This window comes from Apodemus sylvaticus, chromosome 9 (genome assembly GCF_947179515.1).
Source record: "Apodemus sylvaticus chromosome 9, mApoSyl1.1, whole genome shotgun sequence".
Taxonomy (NCBI): Eukaryota; Metazoa; Chordata; class Mammalia; order Rodentia; family Muridae; genus Apodemus; species Apodemus sylvaticus.
In genome coordinates, this window is record NC_067480.1 from 84,211,055 (window position 1) to 84,232,282 (window position 21,228).

Here is a 21,228-nt window from a genome sequence, read left to right on the forward strand (position 1 = left end):
TTCCGTGAAGCAGTCCTGGAAGCCATTCCTCTGTCAGACCTTTCAATGACCATGACATGATAACAATTGTATAGGACTAAGCTCCCACCTAGAGAGGTCACCCCTGAATTTCTGGACCATGGTCATTGTGAGATACACTAAATAAATCTGGTAGCCATTTTAGATCCAGAGAGACAGAAGTAAACACAAACCCACTTCTGAGGCTTCAGAATCTAGTAGAAGAGATAAAAGTCTCCTGAAAAGGAGAAGTTTAAATTCTTGACACAGAGTTCATACAATGAATGTTAGATCCTATTGCTCGAGGCAGTGGCATTTTTGGAGAATTCTTTCCTGCAATTAGCCTTGGCTTTTTGACGTCCTATTTTACCTTTATGAAATTCAAGAGCACGCTAACTAACAGTCTTAACATAACACTTGGCTTTAAGTGTGGCCTCACTAATGCCCCGGATGTGATGTTGTCCTTACCATCCATAGCTGTTGTGGGTTTAAATATGAGCCACTAGTTGAAGACTGGTAAGGAGTGCTCTGTTATCCCCACAGCACTAACTTGCAGTTCCCAGGACCCCAGAGAATTCATGCCTCCAGAGGAAGGCAGCAAACACACACCCACGCAGTCAGCTGGAGGTTGAACCAAGAAGCTCGGAAATAGTATGGGAGGAGAGAATCCGGGTGGTCTGCCCACTGCTGGCGGTCTGCTTCAGTTTCCAGGTCAAGACCTCAGCTGCAGAAGAGGGCGGAGATCTAGTCACATGTGTGTGTGTGTGTGTGTGTGTGTGTGTGTGTGTGTGTGTGCGCGCGCGCGCGCGCAGCGCGCGCGCGCGTGCACGCGTTTGGAAGATGCGGAGGTATAAGTCCTCTGCTCCTCAGCACTAACCACGGGCAGATTTCTCAGGCTTCCTCTGCCACAGCTGTGCAAGCACTCCATCTCCCTCCTGCTGGTTCTTCCCCAAAGTGACCCGTCCTATGACAGTCCGAGGAACACTTTAATAATTTACCAGTAAGTTCAAGCAAGGGTTTGAAAGTAAGCAGGGGACAGAACTCATCTTCAGGAAATCAGTGAGGTAAGTTTGACTCCTGCATGGAGTGAGTGCTTTACAAACACTAGGCTGCTTTCTCCCTAACACCTGTGGAGATGCTTGGCAGGAGTCTTATAGCCATTCTGTCATATTCTGTCATGCGGTCTCCTCCTCCTCTTCCTCCTTTTCCTCCTTCTCCTCCTCCTCACCACCGTCATCGATGTCATCGTCGTCGTCGTCATCATCATCATCATCACCTTCACCATCCTTCAGGACAGGGTTTCAGTTTGTAGTCCTGCCTGGCCTGGAACCTGATATAGAAATCTGATTTGCCTCAAAGTGACAAGAGATCCTCCTGCCTCTGCCTCCCAAGTGCTGGGATTAAAGGTGTACACTGCTACCACGCCCACTCTGTCTTTTTGACAAGGCTTAAGTCTTTCATTTTGAGGCAGCACCTCACTCTGAAACTTAGACTGTTCCAGAATTTCGTATGCGGTCCAGGCTGGCCTCAAACTATCAGTGATCCACCTGCCTCAGCCTCCCAAGTATTAGAAGTTTCAGGTTCACGCAGCCACACCCAGGTTAGTCTTGAGTCTTGGTATACCTCGTACCTCCCTACAGAAAACACAGAAAGAGAACCTGGCTCTTCCACGGGATGCGAAGCGTTACTGCCGAAGCCACATTAGCCTAAGACAGTTAAGCCACTAACCCCATGGTCCCATGACACTTCACACTCAGGGTGGCACTAGAAAGTGTTTCTCTCCGAAGCCCCTCAGCTTTCATCGCTAAGTAAGAGCAGCAAGGGCTGCTCTTTTCTTCCTGGATTGGTTTTTCTCACTTCAACCCCCAGAGGGCGCTGGTCTTCAAAAAAACCCACCAGTCTAGCAAGGCAGGGGAGCGCAGAATGGCAGCTGTTCACCCTGCAGGGAGGGAAACCTTGGCAGTTCTCCGTGAATAATTTACACTGGTGAAATCTAACCACAGGCTTTAATACCACTTGTAAGTGGGAATCTTCTCCCCCAATGATAAAGAAGTCCCAAGCCATGCTTTATCTGGCTTGCCATTCCTTCTTTTCTCTCTGTCACTGTTTCCGGGCACTGGGAGACTTCCTCCAGAAGCTAAGTCCATACTACTCTCTTAGCGCGAGGTTAGGATCAGAAAAATGGGAGAAGCCAGACATCGCAGGAGACAGGCATTTGTAGGCTGTAAGGCTTCAGGACTGCAAGGTAGCAAAGGACACCGGTTTTAGGGTTTCAGAGATCTTGCCTCCCAACCAGACTTTGGGTATACGGTAGAGCTATACCTCAGCCTTACCTGTGCCAGGAAACGATCATTAATCTTGTCCCTTCTAGCCATAGAACAAATTCATGTGGACACACGTAACACGCTAGTCCTTCACGTGGTACAACAGGAATGCATTACAAAGTGAGTTTTGTCCCGTGGTCCTTTTCATGGCATCTGTATTGACACCGATTCTTGGATGGTCTCCTACAGAAGCCAAGCCTTGCCACTTACGTGAATTAGATTACTCCCCCCCACCACCAAAAAAAAAATAATAATTTGTTTTTTAATTTGTCCGGCATTCTGTCAAATAATAAGGATGAATTTAAGCTATTTGCGATCCAAAAGCAAGATAATCCAAAAGCAAGGCAGGCATCAGAGTGGAGAGGAAGAGTCCAGAGAGACCCCAGAGGCAGAGAAGGTTGGAAATTGCTTAGCAGGAAACCCTTCTATAGTGTGGGGAGTTATGCCTCTCCCGTGCCCACTTGAATACCTGATGTCCTTAGACATGGCTTCGAAAGTCACATTTTAGTTCTGAATGGAGAAAGGCCAAACACAAACCTTGAGAAAACACACCTCCTTTGTAGCCCAGATGCTTTCAACAGTCACTGAGCTAGGACCAGGGACCAGGGACAGCTCTAAATCTCCAGACCCCTGCATGCTGTCCTCCATGATCTTTCTGTCTAGCAAGGGACACAAACAATAAACAAGCGGTTACAACACAGTGAAATAAACACCATGCGTGTTTGAGACAGGTGCCACATGCTTAGGACTAGATTAAAGGAGGTGGGGCTCTGGGCTTTGTCCCAGCAGCCTGTATCCTTCATCGCTGGACATCTCTAGCTGCCAAGCTGACTTGTCTGGAACAGACCGCCTTCCAGTTCCTAATCCCTGTCATATCACGTGACTTCTGCTTTTCAGATGGTCCTAAGGAAGAGTCACAAATGATGCTTCAAGATGCCATGAGATGAGCCCTCGCCAGATCCCAGGCTCAGAAGGTGTGAGAACGATATATTTAATTCGTTATTCATCATTTTGTGTATCTTTTCCAAACGTGTTTTTAATTTTTATTGATTTTTTTTTAAATGTGGTTCAAGAGTTATCTGGCCTTCTCATTATAAAATTTAGACTGCTTTAAAAACATGTCAACTGCCAACCATCCCAGCCATGTCACGATGTGTCCCAGGCTTAATGTTAAAATAACCAAGTCCTGGGAAAACCCTCATTCCAGAACAAACTGCCACCATGGTTCTGAGCTGCATTCTTCATCATGCAGGGCATAGGGGAGAAGAGGCCAAATCCAGTTCTCAATCCTCAAAGCACAGGTGCAGAAACAGTTGCTCCACAAGGCCCAAGCTGCTTCCTGGATATGAAGAGGAAACATGTAATAGTTAATATGCACAAACACCCTTATGAATGATGGCAAAGTGATGTACAAGAAAACAAGCCTACCCACAGCACGCACTGAAGTTATGCAGAGGGACTAGGATGGGTGTTTTCCTGGGAAAACGCATAGAGGCTGATAACATGGGCTCTCGTGTAAGATATATGGCCTCTGATTCTGACTTATCGCTTTGCAGTGTTCGCTAAGGTGCTGGGGAGATGGCTCGGCTGGTAAAGTCCTTGTCAGCGCAAGCATGGGGACCTGATGCAGATTCTCAGCATCCATGTAAAAGCCAGATAGAGTGACGGGTACCTGTAATCTCAGTGTTGGCACGGCAGAGACACAGGGTCCCCGGTGCTTACTTAGCCTCTATTCGAGCTGAAGCGGAGAGCTCCAAGTTCAGCGGACGATCCCCGTCTGGATAAATAAAGGGGAGGCGTGGAAAGAAATGTGAGCAGAGAAAGCCAACTCCACAAAGTTGTGCTCCAACCTCCACACATATGCTATAGCATCCTATCATATGCATATGCATAGCACACATATGCATCACATACACACATGCAAGTGATGATGAACATAGCTTTTTAAAATGAGGTACAGACTGTGGAAAAGCAAGACATCAAACATCAAAACTCTCTCTCTCTCTCTCTCTCTCTCTCTCTCTCACACACACACACACACACACACACACACACACAGTTAGAAAGAGATGGAGACAAAGAAAATCCACCACAGCACATATAATATACAGAGTACTCAAAGATGTTAGTGGTTATGAAAAGAAGAAGAGGAAGAGGAAGAAGAGGCAAACAACTCGGCATTGTTGCCTGGGTTGCCTCTGGCAACAGAGACAGTAAGGAGCCATGAAGCACTCTGGGAAACAATTGTGCATGAGATTTGAAGAATGCATCATTTAGATGCCCTTCATGTGAGTGCTCCTACAACTCTGTCCATCCTCTTTGCTACCCCTGTAAGACTGGTCTACATGGTCATGGACAATAGCTGTTTGGCCTCCCAGATTCTAGTTGGATTTGGCTACATTTTTCAACTAATGGTCTTTCAGGGTGTTCTCTCTAGTCTCTTGACTCTGGGGAGCACCCTCTGACCTCCTGAGTTTAAAATACCAACAGTTGCTATGGGTTGCATGACTAACCTTGGGGTTCTTTGCCATTCTTCAGAGACCCTAGCACACATTTACAAGTTCCTTCTAAAAGTCTCTTCCAGCTATTGAACTGAAAGTGCCTTTTGGGTCTTGTCAGAACTTTAACAGACATAGAGAAGAGAGTTTCTGGGTCAGTGGTCCTAGGACAAGCATTTGGAGACTGGCTCTAAACAGGCCATGTCAGAACCATTGAGAGAGGTGTTGAGAAATACAAACATGATTCCGGGGGGAGGGGGGATGGCCGGCTGGGTCTCAGAATGCACAGAAATATATGCAGTCTAGGAAGTGCTCCCATGTTAGTTACCATGAAACCCTTCTGCCTCTGCAGTTTTCAGTTCTTGCTTCCATTCTTGTTGGGCCTTGGTTTCATTTTGAAATAAAACAAATCAATTCACCCAAGCACTATATATGTTCCCAGAAAGATAACCTTCCTGGGTTGTTTACTTCAGGTCTAAAATGTCCCTGGCATGCTGTTGGCACTCAGTAAACATTTCTGAAGAGTATAGCGAATGAATAACTTGTTAGACACAATGACAGTAGTGTGCAGGGCTTAGATGAGATCAAGCGGCATCGCTAAGCTCACTATTTGATTAAGAGGCAAACTGAAGAGCTCTTAGTGAGGAAGATGAATTCACCGAGGTTGAACTCTTGCACAATTTTGGCCTAGAGGTTCTGAATGTGTCCTCTCTCTGTCCTTCAAAAACCAGTCCTTCAAAGCCCATGCTGAAAGTCAAGATGCTATTGTAGATGTCATTACGGCAATGGTCAGGAACTCTTTGGTTCTTTTTAAAGATTATTTTTTACTATTTTAAGTGTAAGTGTGTGTTTGTGTGTGTGTGTGTGTGTTTGCGTGCGCGTGTGCCTGCACATGGGCACTTGAGCATGTGCGTATGCATGCGTGCATGCACCTAGAGCTGGAGTTGCAGGAAGTTGTGAACTGTTACCAGATACTTGGGACCTCTGCATGCGCTTGGCCCCTGCCATCCTCCAGCCCCTGTGAAGTACTTTTTGTTAAACTGAAGTTTGAGTTCTCATTTCCTTGGTCCATAGGAGGAACACGGCTTGAAGTACATAATGCACTAGGTTCACCCCGGGGCTTCTTGTACATTTTCAAGCTGAGTGCCATTTCTGTGGAAATTAAAAGCTCCTGGCTGAGCTACCCCTCCCTAGCCCTCAGCTATTCCTAACTGCCCAGGGAGGGAGGCTCTTGTCTCTGCCATTCCACACTCCCTGGTCTGCCTGCTAAGGAGTGCAGCTCTCGCTCACCTTTCCATGACAATGTAATCAGTAAAATATTTCTAATTGACCTCCTTCCAAGCCAAAACTAAAGTGACTTGAATTCGTCTGCCAGGGCGGAGTTCCAGAGTTAGAAGCTTGCTAGCCCGGCTCTTTCAACAATCCACGTGGCCAAACCCTTTGTTACTGATTCATTTTCTGTGTGACTTATGGCTGTCATTATGGAAATCAGTGATTGATTGGTGGTGTTTTAAACCCATTGACTGCCTAAAGGCTAAGGAGGTGGTTGGGATGGCTTTCTTCTCCCGTGACTGGCCCTGGCCTGGTTCCTCTGCGCTACTGACATAGCTCACTGCAGTCAGGATGATTGCTCCCTGAGATGCAAACCAAAGAGGTGTGTGTGTGTGTGTGTGTGTGTGTGTGTGTGTGTCTGTGTCTGTGTGTGTCTGTGTGTCTGTGAAGGTGTGTGTGTGTGTGTGAATGTGTGTTTGTGAATGTGTGTGTGTGAATGTGTTTGTGAATGTACGTGTGTGTGTGTATGTGTGTTTGTGAATGTGTGTGTATGTGTGTATGTGTGTTTGTGAATGTGTGTGTATGTGTTTGTGAATGTGTGTGTGTGTTTGTGAATGTGTGTGTATGTGTGTTTGTGAATGTGCTTGTGTGTGTATATGTGTGTTTGTGAATGTGTGTGTATGTGTGTATGTGTGTTTGTGAATGTGTGTGTGTGTTTGTGAATGTGCGTGTGTGTATATGTGTGTTTGTGAATGTGCGTGTGTGTGTGCGTGTGTGTGTATGTCTGTTTGTGAATGTGTGTATGTGTGTATGTGTGTTTGTGAATGTGTGTGTGTATGTGTGTTTGTGAATGTGTGTGTGTATGTGTGTATGTGTTTGTGAATGTGCGTGTGTGTGTGTATGTGTGTTCGTGAATGTGTGCATGTGTGTGTGTGTGTATGTGTGTTTGTGAATGTGTGTGTGTATGTGTGTATGTGTGTTTGTGAATATGTGTGTGTATGTGTGTATGTGTTTGTGAATGTGTGTGTGTGTGTATGTGTGTTTGTGAATGTGTGCGTGTGTATATGTGTGTTTGTGAATGTGCGTGTGTGTGTATGTGTGTTTGTGAATGTGCGTGTGTGTGCGTGTGTGTGTGTGTGTGTGTGTGTGTGTGTGTGTTCTCCCTTTATCTACAATAAACTGCTCTATCCTACTTAGGGGCAGCCATGTGCTTCCTTCTTATTTATTTTATTTTATTGTCATCTACTCCCTTTCCCTGTTGCTCTGTGAACTGGGGTTACGAGTACAGGAGACACCCAGCTTGCTATGCAGGGTGTATGCAGGGTGCTGGGATAGCAACTCTTAAGTACTGACTCATCTCCATAGCCCCTAGTTTGTGGTGGGGTGGTTATTTTTAAGACAGGACCTTGCTCTGTAACCCAGGATGGAATGGCCTCCAATTCTTAATCCCTGTCATTTGTCTCACAAATACTGGGGTTACAAGCATGTGCCTGAAAGCCCAGTGGGCGAGCTTATGTGAGAGAACTCATCTCCTTCAGAGAAATGGCGTGAAACAAGAAAATCCTGGGAGTCTGCAATAAACCAATCTGTTAGATGTCTAAAAAAAGTTTTCAGGGATTTGAAGAAAAGATTAGGATGTGTCAGCTAGTCAACTCCGAAAGTGAATCTGAGGACTGATCAGAACTATTGAAGAGTAGGCAAAGGATTTACCGCTCCCAGGCAAGGACACCTAGACTGGACGAAGACATAAAGAATAGCTTGCAAAGGTGGCTTGTGGTGCCCTTCTGAGGGAGTCGCAGAATTGCCAGATCTTGCAATCTCTAAAATTAGCCTGACTGACTAAATGTATTTGCACTCCTGCCCCAGGCCACGGAGATGACCACGAGGGTTCTCAAGTTTCCTGATCATTTTAGGACTCGGAAACGGAAGCGCTGTTACTCCTAATTCCCCTTCACAGGCAGCTGAGGGTAGCCCATAGGTGTGCATTAGGTGTGGCCTCTTTCAAAGCTTGGTTCTTTTTGGAAAGTCGTAGAGCAGTGAAGCTGTCTACCCTCTGAAAGGAAAGCAGAGATTCGAGAAGAAACTTCAGAATTTTCATAAAGCCTTGGGGCCTCTGCAAGCAAGGTGTACCCTGAAACACCCTGAAACAAGACTCAGTTCCTGGGTCTGGGTCTCTTAGTGGCACCTGAGACTCTCCTTTGCCTTGTACTGCAAAGAAGCATGGAACATCAGGGGGACAACAAACTGAAAAGTAAGGTTTAGAATTCCCAGAATTTTCTGCAAGATAGCAAGTATATGGGTCTGCACATGAAACATCTCATGCTGAAATGGAACCCCAAAGTTCTAATTTATCCTCAAACAAGAATTCCAAGATCATCATCTTCATAGTATCTTTTGGTATGGATGTCTGCCCCATCTTTGTTAAGTGGATATTTGGATCTCTGCCATTATCCCAATATGTTGGGTTTGGACTGGCTGAGAATGCTTGAGGTCCAGTCTTGGGGCCACTTGGTGCTGATGTGGGAATGAGATCTCAGAGGCTCAGCTAGAGCCAGGGGAAGCTTCAGAGAACAAGAATGAGAGCTGTAGAGCCAGCTCTGCCACTGCAGATCCCTGGTCCTCAGCTAGCAGGAGAGGTGATGATGCTACCTGTTGAGGGTACTCAGGATCCTCTCCAGGTGGTAGGGGCTGGGCCAGTGTCCTTTCTTGTGTGTGTGTGTATGTGTGTGTGTGTGTGCGCGCGCACGTGTCTATGTGTGTGTTTCTGTTTGTCCGTGTGTCTGTGTCTGTGTGTATAAGCACATGCACCTATGAAGCAGAGGACAACCTCAGACCTCAGATGTCATCTGCAGAAACACTGTCCTCTTCCTTTGAGACTGGGTCTGTCACTGACCTGGAGCTCACCAATTAGACTAGACTGGCTGACCAGTGAGCCCTTAGGAGACCCTTGTCTCTGACTTGGAATGACAAGTGCACACTACCATCTCTCATTTTCAAGTGATGCTGGGCCGCAAACCCGGGTCTTCATGCTTCCAAGGAAGGTTGAGTTACCCCCCTGGCCCACTCTAAGATGTGCTGAACACATTATTTGATTTCTCAGTGATGTGCTTCCCTTTATAAAACATATTTTTATGCAAAAACTGGATTCTACATTTCTAGCAGTGAAGTGGGGAGTGAACACTCCTTGGCTACCTGGTCAAACAAGGTACTTGTTACTGAGGAAACAAACCTTTTGTCTTCTTGGGACCAACAGAAGGGCTGGTTGACTCTAAGAGCTCCTTTCTTAACTTAGTCATCACTCCACCTGTTTCTAGGGGGGAGTTAGGAGCTGAGTCAGAATCCTCTCTTGAAGCACTTGACTCCAACCCTCTCCCACAGGGTTCTCAAGGGGCTTCCCTGGCCTATTGACCTGCGGAACATGGGCTTTCAGCCAGGCCCAGTCCTGGAAAGGAGGAAGTCGAAGAACACTAGCTTTTTACAGGACCCTATCGAAGTGTTCACAAAGACATGCTGTACTCAAAACGGTCCCCACTGTCTCCAGTGCTCAGGCTGTCCTCTCCTGGAGACCTCCTGGAGAATGTTTAAATGTTTAAAGGCAAATTATATAGCAGTTCTCTTTGTATATTTTATTTTATCTTATTTTATTTGTATATATGTGAACCTGCATATATGTAAGTGTACCATATGCATGCAAGAACATGTGAGGGTCAGATGAGGATGTCAGGTCCCCTGAAATTAGAGTTATAAGAAGTTATGAACCACCTGATCTGGGCACGAGAAACCGAGCCTGGCTCTTCTGTAAGAGCAGCAAGCATTCTTAACCACTGAGCCATCTCTAGCTACAACCTAACTGTTCTCTTGATGAAAACCCAGACCACTGATTTCCCAAAGACAATACACTTGCTGTCTCTCACACTCTGACTTCTGACATTTTTACCCAGTAGCCTTTAAGCCAGTGCCATGACCATTTCACTGGTGCGGGAGAAGCAGCCAAAAATACTATGGATCATGGCCTCCAAAATTAGCCCCTGTGCACTGACAGGAAGGAGGGGAATTTGCCGAGAATAGTAATGTTTAAAATACAAATGGAGACATCTAAAGTCCAGAGGAATTTATTTTGGGCGTGGGGAGCCTTTCGAGCTAGTTTGATTGTGTACTTGACACTACATAGAATATCTTAGTTAGTTTTTAGAGCTGTAGTAAAATATAATGACCAAAATAGCCCAACTTTGGGAAGAAAATGTTTACTTCCGGGTTATAGTTCCACATCGCAGGAAGTCAAGGTAGGAACTCAAACAGGGCAGGAACCTGGAGTCAGGAGCTAAAGCAAAAGCTGTTGAGGAGGGCAGCTTACTGGCTTGCTCTCCAAACCTTGCTCAGCCTGATTTCTTACGCAAACCAAGACTACAAACCCATTAATTATCAATTAAGAAAATGTACTATAGACTTGCCCTCAGGCCAAGACAGTAGGGACATTTTCTCAATTGAGGTCTGTTATTAAAAAAAAAAAGAAAAGTAAAGTAAAGAAAAAAAGAAAAAAAAGACAAAAACTCTAGTTTGTGTCAAGTTGACATAAAACTAGCCAACATATTAGACTCACCTTAGAAGAGGGGGACATAACTGAAAAGTTGCCTTGATCAGATTTGTCGGTAACCATGTGTGGTGGTTTGGATAAGAATGATCCCCATTGGGCCATATATTTGAAAGCTATTAGTCACCAGGATGTAGTATTATTTGAATGGATTAGAAGGATTAGGAGGTATGGCCTTGTTGGAGTAGGTGTGTCTTTGTTGGAGGAAGTGTGTCACTGCGGGTGGGCTTTGGGGTTTCACAATCCCAGGCTAGGCCCAGGTTCCCTTTTGCTGTTTATGGATCAGGATGGGAAATTATCAGCTACTGCTCCGGCACCATGCCTACGCATCCATGAGGCCACAGTGATAATGGGCTAACGTCTGAAATTGTAAACAGGCCTACAATTAAATCGTGTCTTGTATAAAAGTCGATTTGGTCATAGTGTCTCTTCACAGCAGTGGAACAGTAGCAATTAAGACACCATGCGTGTGAAAACTATCTGGATTGATGACTGACGTGGGAGGGCACAGCCCATTGTGGGAAGGTGGGCCTAAGCTATAGGTGAAGGCTAGCTGAGCATGTACCAGGGAGTAAGCCAGTAAGCCATTAGTCTGGAGCTATATATACAGATCTGAAATTCTGAACCTCAAGAGCTGGTTGCTGTCCAGAGGAGTGCATTCTCACATACACTGGCCTTTGTTGTATAAACCTTGCTCCCCAATTTAGAGTTGATTGGTTAACAGTAAAAAACAAAAACAAAGCAAACAAAAAACCAGCCAATAACTGGACAGAAGATAAGTAGGTGGGATTGGGGTTCCCAAGCTTGGAGTCAGAGGTGGAACCATGAAAGAGAAAAAAAATAGGAAGAGAGGAGAAGAAATGGGAGAAAAAGGGGATGCTTGGAAAAAACAGTTTGGTTTTGGAACCCTGGGCAAGGGACTGAGGTACATATTTTACACATCAAAGCAGGCCTAGCCTCAAGGTTCTCCCAGAATCCCTCAGTCCCTACCTGGCACACCCTGCCCCTTAGCCTGAACTTTCCAGCCCAAGGGCTGGGCTGCCCTTCCCCTAGGGGCTTTTCCCTATATAATCCAGACATTTTGGTCTCTCCTCTCTCCCTCTCTCCTTTTTCTTCTCTCTCTTCCCTCTCTGCACTCCGGTGCCCTTTATTTCTCTTCCTCTTCCCCCCTCCCCATAGTAATTTCCCTTGGAAATCAAGGACCTCACCAAGCAAGTCCTTGGGGCCAGTGAACTCATCCGAGAGCAGCTTCCCAATAAACCTGCCTTTAATATATAATCTAATCTGGTTTGAACTGGCTCTTTTCATCTGTGATGGAGAAATAACCTATCAAGAATATAGCCTGATGGAGCAGATTCAGCCCAGTCAGGACAAATGACAAATACTGACAGATAACTTGGGGGGAGGTAGCCAGACTAGCTTAGAAAATTAGTTTAAAGGTACCTACCCAGTTATTGTGTTTTTAAGCTTTTTGAATCAATCCTTAGATCTCTCGCAATTCCTTGGGAACTAGCTGAGTCAGAAAAATACGTAAGATATTAATTATTCTGCAACAGTAAACAGCATTTCTCCATGGTTTCTCCTCCAAGCTCCTGTCTTGAGTTTATGCCCTGACTTCCCCTGATGATGGACAGTAAGATGGAATAAACCCTTTCCTCCCTAAATTGCTTTTGGTTATGGTAGTTATCAAAACAACGGAAATCAAACTAGGGCAGCAAGTAAGGTGGATAAGGGTCATTGTGGGTAAATGCCAGCAGGCCACTGAGACACAGAAGCTCTCTGAAGCTTCACACAGGATGGAGGGCTGAAAACTTAACAAAAACACCACTGGAAAAGAGGACCAACTTTTCTGACACCTTAAGACGGAAATCCCCGGCTCCAGAACTGTGACACAATGAATTTCTGATACGTGAGTCACCTTATTGTGGAGTTTTGTCACCCAAGGAGACAAACTGCCCATCCCTCCCAGCACAGCTTCAGGGTCCGCCCTGACACGTCACGCTACCTTGCCTTATCTTGGCTCACTCCTTTTGTGGAATGGACCCTACCACACCCTCCTTTGTCTAGCTTGGTAAACAATTACCCATCTTTCTTTGGGATTCAGCAAGGGCACCCCTTCTAGTGTGACTCTTACAGGGGACATCCCTCCCAAAGGCACAACTGAGCTCTTCCTCCTGCTTTATGACTAGCATTCCTGTCATAGCATGTGGAATTGTTAGGACTAGTAGATCCTCTGCCTTTGGACCATTCTTGACCCCTGCTTCATAATTGCACCACCCGGATGATTTTAAAGATAACTATCATGCACAGCGTCTAACTCTGAGATCTGTAGCCAGTAGATACCCCAGAGTGGCTCATGTGCAGCCAAGGATGAGGACCGCTGTGTGAGAGGCAAAGCTCACAAAGGTTAGACAGTTGTCCAATAGTTAAGCAGTGCTCCCAGGATACAAAGTGCTCCCCGAGAATACAAGTGACCCTGAAGGACAGATCATGTTCCCATGGTTTGGGCTGTACTCAGAAGAGATAGGCCATGCTCCCAAAAGGTAGTTAATACTCCCAAAAGGTAGGTAGTGCTCCCAAAAGGTAGGTAGTGCTCCCATAGCACAGAGTCTTCCCAAGGTGTAGGTAGTGTTCCCAAAGAGTAGACAGTGCTCCAAAGGAAGGAATTTCTGAGTTAGTTTATTATTGGTCTTTGTCATGAACAGAGATCAGTTGTGAAGAAGCAGTGAACAGGAATTGGGTGAACTGCAGGAAAAAGTCGAGGTCTTCTGTCCCTTCTATTTCCCACAACCTTTTGGAAAGCACAGATTTGGGGGTTTTAGTGCATTAGGCTGAAATCATTCTGAGCTAAGAAAAAGGGAGTATGTTAGTAGTTCTTTAAAACAAACATGCAGCCAGGAGTTCATTTGAAATCTCATTTTCCTTCGTTCAAATATTTAGAGCAATCTTTCCTCTTCTGAACACAGGACGTGGGAAGGTTGCTTGTCAGCCTGACACTTCTGCTCCCTGTCCCTGTGTTTTCCCTTGAGGAATTCCAAAAAGGAAGCCCAATGCTATCTTTAAGTGTTCCCAGTATTTACACCCAACCTTCCCTCAGAAAATGGAGTATGGGAAGATTCCGGGCCTGCTTTTCTTCCAGCACTTCTTCCCGAACCCCAAGTCTCTTCAAAATTCTTTCTCTTCCTAGTATGGAATATACTGGAGGGGACTTTATTATTTTCATTTGTCCTAAGGATAAAACCAATGCATACTCTCACCTCACAATTCAGAAAAAAAATTTTTTAATGTTCTTGAGGGCTAGAAAGACCCTAGTTACATCACCAGAACCCATGAGCCAGATGTGTATGCTTCCGAGACCAGCACACTAGAGGGAGACAGGCAGCTCCCTCCCTGGGGAATCACACCAAAGCAGCCTCATCCAGTCAGTGATTTCTGGGTCATGTGTGTCCCTTTCTCAAAAAAATAAATAAATAAGGAAGACTGTGTTGAGAGGTACAACATGAGAGACTGGCCTTTGACCTCCATATTCATGCACACACCAAAAAGAGCATTAAAAAGAATAATTGGGCTAGGCAGTGGTGGTGCACGCCTTTAATCCCAGGACTTGGCAGGCAGAGGCAGGCTGATTTCTGAGTTAGAGGCCAGCCTTGTCTACAGAGTGAGTTCCAGGACAGCCTGGGCAGCCTGGGCTATACTGAGAAACCCTGTCTCAAAAAAACAAAACAAAAACAAAAACAAAAAAAAACAAAAACAACTGGGTGGGGCCATAGTGGCACTTGCTTTTAATCCCAACACTCAGGAGGCAAAGGCTGGTGGATCTCTTAGTTTGAGGCCAGCCTGGTGTGCAGAGCATGTCCTGGAACAGTCAAAGCTACACAGAGAAACCTCATCTTCAAAAGCAAAGAAAGAACAACTGGTAATAGTACTGTGACTAATCAGTTGTTGATGTTTTATAGCTTTATTAGAAATTATGGCCAGGCAGTGGTGGCACAAGTCTTTAATCCCAGCACTTGGGAGGCAGAGGCCTGGTCTACAAAGTGAGTTCCAGGACAGCCAGAGCTACACAGAAAAACCCTGTCTCGAAAAACCAAAAAAAAAAAAAAAAAAAAAAAAAAAAAAAAAAAAAAAAAAAAAAGAAGAAGAAGAAGAAGAAAGAAAGAAAGAAAGAAAGAAAGAAATTACGTATCTACACAAAATAAAGTTTTCCATAGATGTCTGTCCTGCCTAGCTGTGCATGAAAGAAAGGGAACACACAATGTGGTGAGGGGCCTGGCCATTAGCACTGTGCAAACTCACTTCTTTACATATCCATAAAATAAAATCCCAACCCAATAATGCACTCAACGGTGTTTAACAATTTGGATGAGATGGGCAAGAACTTTTCATAGCCTTTAAAGCATGTGAACACATTGTAGAGGGGGAAATGTATTCAAGGTGATGGGTGTTCTGTTGCTGCTGGTACCAAAGACTCAGTTGCTGACTTTGAAGAAAGGATTGGGAAGCCACAACCCACAGGCCCAATCCAGCCATGCTATGTCAGAGAAACACCCACATCAGTTCCTGCCTTCCACAGCAAGACCACATGCTTGTTCTGGGGACCATGTGGTTCACATAGATGAAAATATTTGCAGCCTGTTCTTTCATCGAGAGAGAAAAGGAAATTGCTGATCTCTGACCCAGAGAAAATCTTTGCAGTTACCAGGGACTCCCAAGTACAAGGTTTCTGTTTGGGCTTGTTGTTCATTTTGGCTGATTAGGAGACAACATACCCAGGAGACAAGAGGGCAGAGGAGAGTCCCCACAACTCTGCTGAATGCATAGAGGGTCACCTCAGAATTTAAGATTGGGGATGGAGGCAATAGGAGGCAGGGGGTTAGGCTCCCTAGGTACAGACTAGGCCTCAATGACCTCCACCATCACCCTCACCTCCCATACCCTCTATCCATCACTTTCCAGCATGGCCATAGTGGGGTAAGTCACGCTAACTCTAAATTATATATTTCCTTTTTTAAAGATTTATTTATTACATGTAAACACACTGTAGCTGTCTGTCTTCAGCCCCTCCAGAAGAGGGTGTCATATCTCATTACAGATTTGAACTCAGGACCTTCAGAAGAGCAGTCAGTGCTCTTAACCGCTGAGTCATCTCTCCAGCCCTAAATTATATATTTCAAAAAAGTTAAACACCAAGGGATGCTGGTTTTACATGGTACAAAGCTCTCCAAGAAGCATGTGTCCTTGGATATATTGCAAAGCCTTGCAGTGAAATTCTTTAGCTCTGTGGCCAGGCAGGCAGGTGGTGGTGTTCTATGATCTGGGAAACCTCTGCAAATGTATATAATTTCTTCAGGTAATGAGGAATAATAGTGGACTCTGTATAAAGTTGTGTTGGCCAGTAGACATAACAGTACATGTTGAATATCCATGGTTGTGGCAATCACAATTGATCAATAGATGCTGTTAGATCAGGACTCATGAAGATGACTTGGAAATTAAATAGGCCTCTGCTTCTTTCTTATTTAACATTTTTTAAATGTACTTTATATATGTAAATCCACTATAGCTCTCTTTATGCACACCAGAAGAGGGCATCAGATCCCATTACAGATGATTGTGAGCCACCATATGGTTGCTAGGAATTGAACTCAGGACCTCTGGAAGAACACTTAGTACTCTTAACTACTGAGCCACATCTCCAACCCCACAGATAGGCATCTGAAGAAACAGAATTGTTCTTCTGCTTCAAAACAACCAAAGGCTGCAGTCTCTCTGGAAGTAGAGACTGTGTTCATTTGACATGGCACAGGAGCCTTCAGTATAGGGATTAAGTTGTAAATCTATCTGTTGGGGTTGTAGATGGCCTTTTGACATAAGAACTCACATAGCACATACCGGCTCTGATTTATCTATGAGACCAAGGATAACCTTGAACTCCTGATCATTCTACCTTGAGAGTTACACACATTCACCTCCACCCCATTGCTAATATTATTATGATGAAGATCGTTTTCTGGCTGAGCTACAAATATTTTTGGTATATGCACATGTGGAGGCCAGAGGTCAATGTTGTATGTTGTTCATGTATTAGAAATGTGATTTTAATTTCCTTAAGAGACTTTTGAAATGTTATTTTATGTCTGATGATGTTTTACTAAATGACATAAAACTTTAAGGGAGTACTTTGGGGATGGAAGATTACTGCCTCCAAGTAACAGATACCACTCAAAGACATATGTTGGCCTTCTCAGAAGCTTCCAGAACCTAACAGCCTACTGGTGTTATCAATGAAGTCAACTCTCCAGGCTAGACCTTCTCAGTGCACCCAAGGAATTTAGGTCAATTAACCACCACTAACATTATCACTGTTTACTTTGGGTTTTGATTTAAAGTTAGTGGTGTTGTTTTGAGTAGTGCATTTACATTGTTTCTACTTCCCTGCCCCATTTTCCCCCACAATCTTCTCTCTCCCAACTTCCTCTCAAAATCATGACCTCTTTTTCTTTAATTATTGATGTGTGTGTATGTGTGTGTTTGTGTGTACATGTATATGTATATATAATTCAGTCTGCTGAAGTCATTTAGTGTTTCTCATATGTGTTATGTGTCTAGAGCTGACCATCTGGAACTGCATAAATTATCAGGGGCTTGTCCTTGGAGATGCCACATTCTTTTCTCAGCAGTCATTAATGTCCTATAATTCTTCATCTAGGGGTGGAGCCTTATAAGATTTCACTTATCCATGTTGTCATGCCAACTGGAGATGACAGTGTTTAGGTTTTTAGGCAGCCATATTGTTGACAGCTTCCCTGTCATGTATCTCCCAGCAGACATCCTGGTCTTATGGCTCTTACAATCTTCTGTAATGTTCCCTGCAGTATAGGGGTTGGGTTGTAAAGATCTGCCAGTTGGGGCTGTGTTTGTCTTTTTGATATAGGAGCTCACATGGCCATACTGCATTCTCTATGAGGCCAAGAATAACCTTGATCCCAGATCTTTCTGCTTTGAGATCTGGAATTATGAACACTCAACTTGCATGTTGTTGTTTTTATTATTATTATGAAGATTATTTTCTGGTTGGACTAAAAATATCTTTTTTTAGTGTTTGCACATGTGTGCAAACATGGAGGCCAGTGGTCATGCCCGTGTGTTGTTCATGCACCATAAATGTTGTGGCCATATTTCCTTAAGAAAGTTTTGAAGTGTTGTTTGTGTGCCTGCTGATGTTTACTGAATGATATAAGAGAGATGTAGTTTGTACACTATTATGGCCAATGGAGCATCTTTGAAACTTTTACAATGTAATCCTTGACAATAACTTTATATTTGATAATCAAGCCCATCAGGTGTGTGTGTGTATATGTGTGTGTGTGTGTGTTTGTGTGTGTGTGTGTGTGTGTGTGTGTGTACATACAGTGCCCATGAAAAACTGAAAGAAAAGTCCATGGAATAATATACAATATAATTCATCATTTATATTTCCTACTATAGTTTTGAAGTAGAATGTGAGAAACATGTACTCACGGGTCATCAACCTGAAGGCTCTGACCTCATAACTCTTACTCTTATTTTTTTATTGGTTATTTTATTTATTTACATTTCAAATGTTAACACCCTTCCTGGTTTCCCCTCTACAACCCCCTTGTCCCATCCATCCTCCTATGACACTTATTCTAATTAAACCTTTTTTTTCCCATTTTGAGACATATTACATCTTCCCTTTTTACTTATTTTATGTTACTGTGCATTCTAGTTTTATTTCTGTTGCTGTGATAAAACACTTTGTCCAAAACTATGTTATGAAATAAAAAAAGGTTCGTTGGGTTTTTTGTTTGTTTATTTGGGGTTTTTGTTTGGTTTGGTTGTTTTTTTTTTTTTTTTTTTTGGCTTGTAACTACAGGTCACAGTTCCTCATTAATGGAGTTAAGACAGAGACATGAAGGCAGCCTGCTCTCTACTCCATAAAGTCTTACCCCAGACAAAGAAGTACAGCAGGAGCCAGAGAATATTCCTGGGTAGCTGTTTTGCATGGTGACTTATACCCACTGGCTTTCCATAGGGCTCTGCACCACCTGCCCGGGGAGTAGAGCCACCCAAGTGGGCTGAACCATCCTATATCAAATAGCAACCAAAACAACGACATGTTCACAGGCCATTCTGGCCTAGGCAGTTCCTCAGCCGAGGCTCTCCTCTTGGCTCACCCAAGCTAAGTCCAGTCGACAAAGCTTATGAGAATTCTGTGCCTTATGCCCTTAACTGTATCTTCCGAAGTCAAAGTAAAGTTTTATTGTTAACTCAAAAACTTTTCTACACAATTTCCTACCATGGAAGAAACGAAAGAGCTCTCAAAAAAATTGTTTTTAAGTGAAATTGAGTTTACATCTGTATAAAATTGAAGAAGGTAGATTGCTCTGTCTGTCACAGGAAATTTCACAACCCAAACTACAAAAGGCAATCAAGTGCCAAAATTATCTTCCTATTGAAGTCTAGACTCTGATGTAAAATTGCTCAGAATGAAGCATGAAGCAAAATAGATACTTAGAAGAAGGAGAAGAGCAGCCACCCCTTTGGGTTTCTATCTCTACTTGTCCCTACAGAGGGATGCTAAAGGCAAATGCAGTAGGGGGATGGACATCAAGTCCTTTATGGTTTTGTTGTGCCTGTGTGTGAATATGCACACGCATGCATATGTGTGTTGTGGGTGCTTTGTGTGTTGTGTATGTTTAATATGATGTGTGTGTTGTATATGTTTATTGTGTTTGCTGTGTGTGTTTTGTGTGCTGTGTGTGTTGTGTGCACTTTATGTGTTGTATTTGTTTTATGTGTTGGTGTTGTGTATATGTATTATGTGTACTGTGTGTTTTTTGTGTGTTGTGTGTGTGCAAGTACACATGAAAGTCAAAGGGCAACCTCAAGTGCTTTCTTTCTTTCTTTCTTTCTTTCTTTATTTATTTATTTATTTGACAAGGTGAGTTGATTAGTTTTCTGTCAGCTTGGCATAGCTATCTGAGAGGAGGGAACATCAACTTAAATAAATGCCAGCATAATATAGGGTTGTAGGCAAGCCATTAGGGCATTATCTTGATTAATAATTGGTGTAGGAGGACTCAGCCCACTGAGGGTGGTACTACCTGCTAAGCAGGTGGTTCTGGTTTGTGTAAGGAAACAAACTAAGTAATCCAGAAGGAGAAAAGCCAATAAGAAGTATTCTCTCATGATTTCTGCTTCAGTTTCTGCCTCCATGTTCCTACCTTGAGTTCCTGCCCTGTGTACTCCCAGAGGTAAACTGTAATCTGTGAGATGAAATAAACTCCTCCTGTCCCCAGGTTGCTCAGGACCACAGCAATAGGAAGCAAATTAAGACATAGGTCTCAGTATATACCCCTGACTGCCCTGAACTTGCTATAGGCTGGCCCTGAACTCAGAGATTTGCCTGTGTCTGCCTCACAACCACTTGGATTAAATACATACCTCACCACGAGCAGCTTCAGATTTATTTCTTATGTCCTCTCAATCCCCTTTGAAACAGGGGCTGTCCACTAGGGTCCTCCTGTCTCTGCTCCACTAGTACTGACATGACAAACGTGTCCTAACTTTTTAATATTTGAAGGTTCTAAGGACAAAATTCAGGTCCTCATGTTTGCAAGGCAAGCACTTTACAAACTGAGCCACCTCTTTAGCCCCAGTTACTTTTTTTTTTTACAAGATTTATTTATTTATTTTATGTATATGAGTACACTGTAGCTGTAAAGATGGTTGTGAGCCATCATGTGATTGCTGGGAATTGAACTCAAGACCTCTGCTCGATCTGGCCCAAAGACTTCTATTATTAATATATTTAGGTACACTGTAGCTGTCTTTAGACACACCAGAAGAGAGCGCTATATCTTATTAGGGATGTTTGTGAGGTACCATGTGGTTGCTGTGATTTAACTCAGGACCTTTGGAAGAGCAGTCAGTGCTCTTAACCGCTGAGCCATCTCTCCAGCCCCAGCCCCAGTTTCTGTTATGTCTTGACACATTACAAGGAATGAAAGAAAATTTATCTTTGAGCCATTTTGAGTTAACATGGTTGGGAGAACACAGGATTTAGGTTACCACGACAGAAGTAGTTTCGTAGTTTTATAGAACAAAAAAGTGATAAATCAAGGCAAGTTTAAATATCTTGCTGGGGATATTTATGAGACAGTTACAACAAAATAGGGAAGCTTTCCTATAGGCCAAAGATGGTAACTTATAATATTCATAGCTTTAAAGTTGGTGGAAGCTACTAGTCTGCTGAGTTAGCAGATTCTAAAAAAGGTTTCTGTCTAGTAGTTACAAAATGTCAGTTCTGAGCCAGAAGCAGCCAAGGAAAGGTACCCACGATGAGGTAACTAGCCTTCGGAGTCCCAGCTGTCCATCTCTTCACAGTGCTGAAGTCCTAATCAGTGCCAGTCTCTGTGGACACAGCTTCTTTTCAGGAGTTCTTGCTCACTGAGTTGGCCTTCCTACCTTTGCTTTCCCAAACTATGCTCTTTCCAACTGGGAATTCTCTCCCAGACAGAAA

General features: G+C 43.8%; 1 long non-coding RNA gene across 1 annotated transcript in view; it reads right to left on the reverse strand.

Annotated features, from left to right (window-relative positions):
- Positions 1-964: 964 nt before the first annotated feature.
- LOC127692899 (uncharacterized) overlaps positions 965-21,228 on the reverse strand; it is a 29,492-nt gene continuing 9,228 nt past the window's right edge. Inside the window, exons 2-4 of the long non-coding RNA XR_007979534.1 lie at positions 3,750-4,098; positions 2,331-3,660; positions 965-2,235 (exon numbers count right to left, since the gene is read on the reverse strand). This is a non-coding gene — a long non-coding RNA (uncharacterized LOC127692899). The remainder of the gene's footprint in view (positions 2,236-2,330; positions 3,661-3,749; positions 4,099-21,228) is intronic.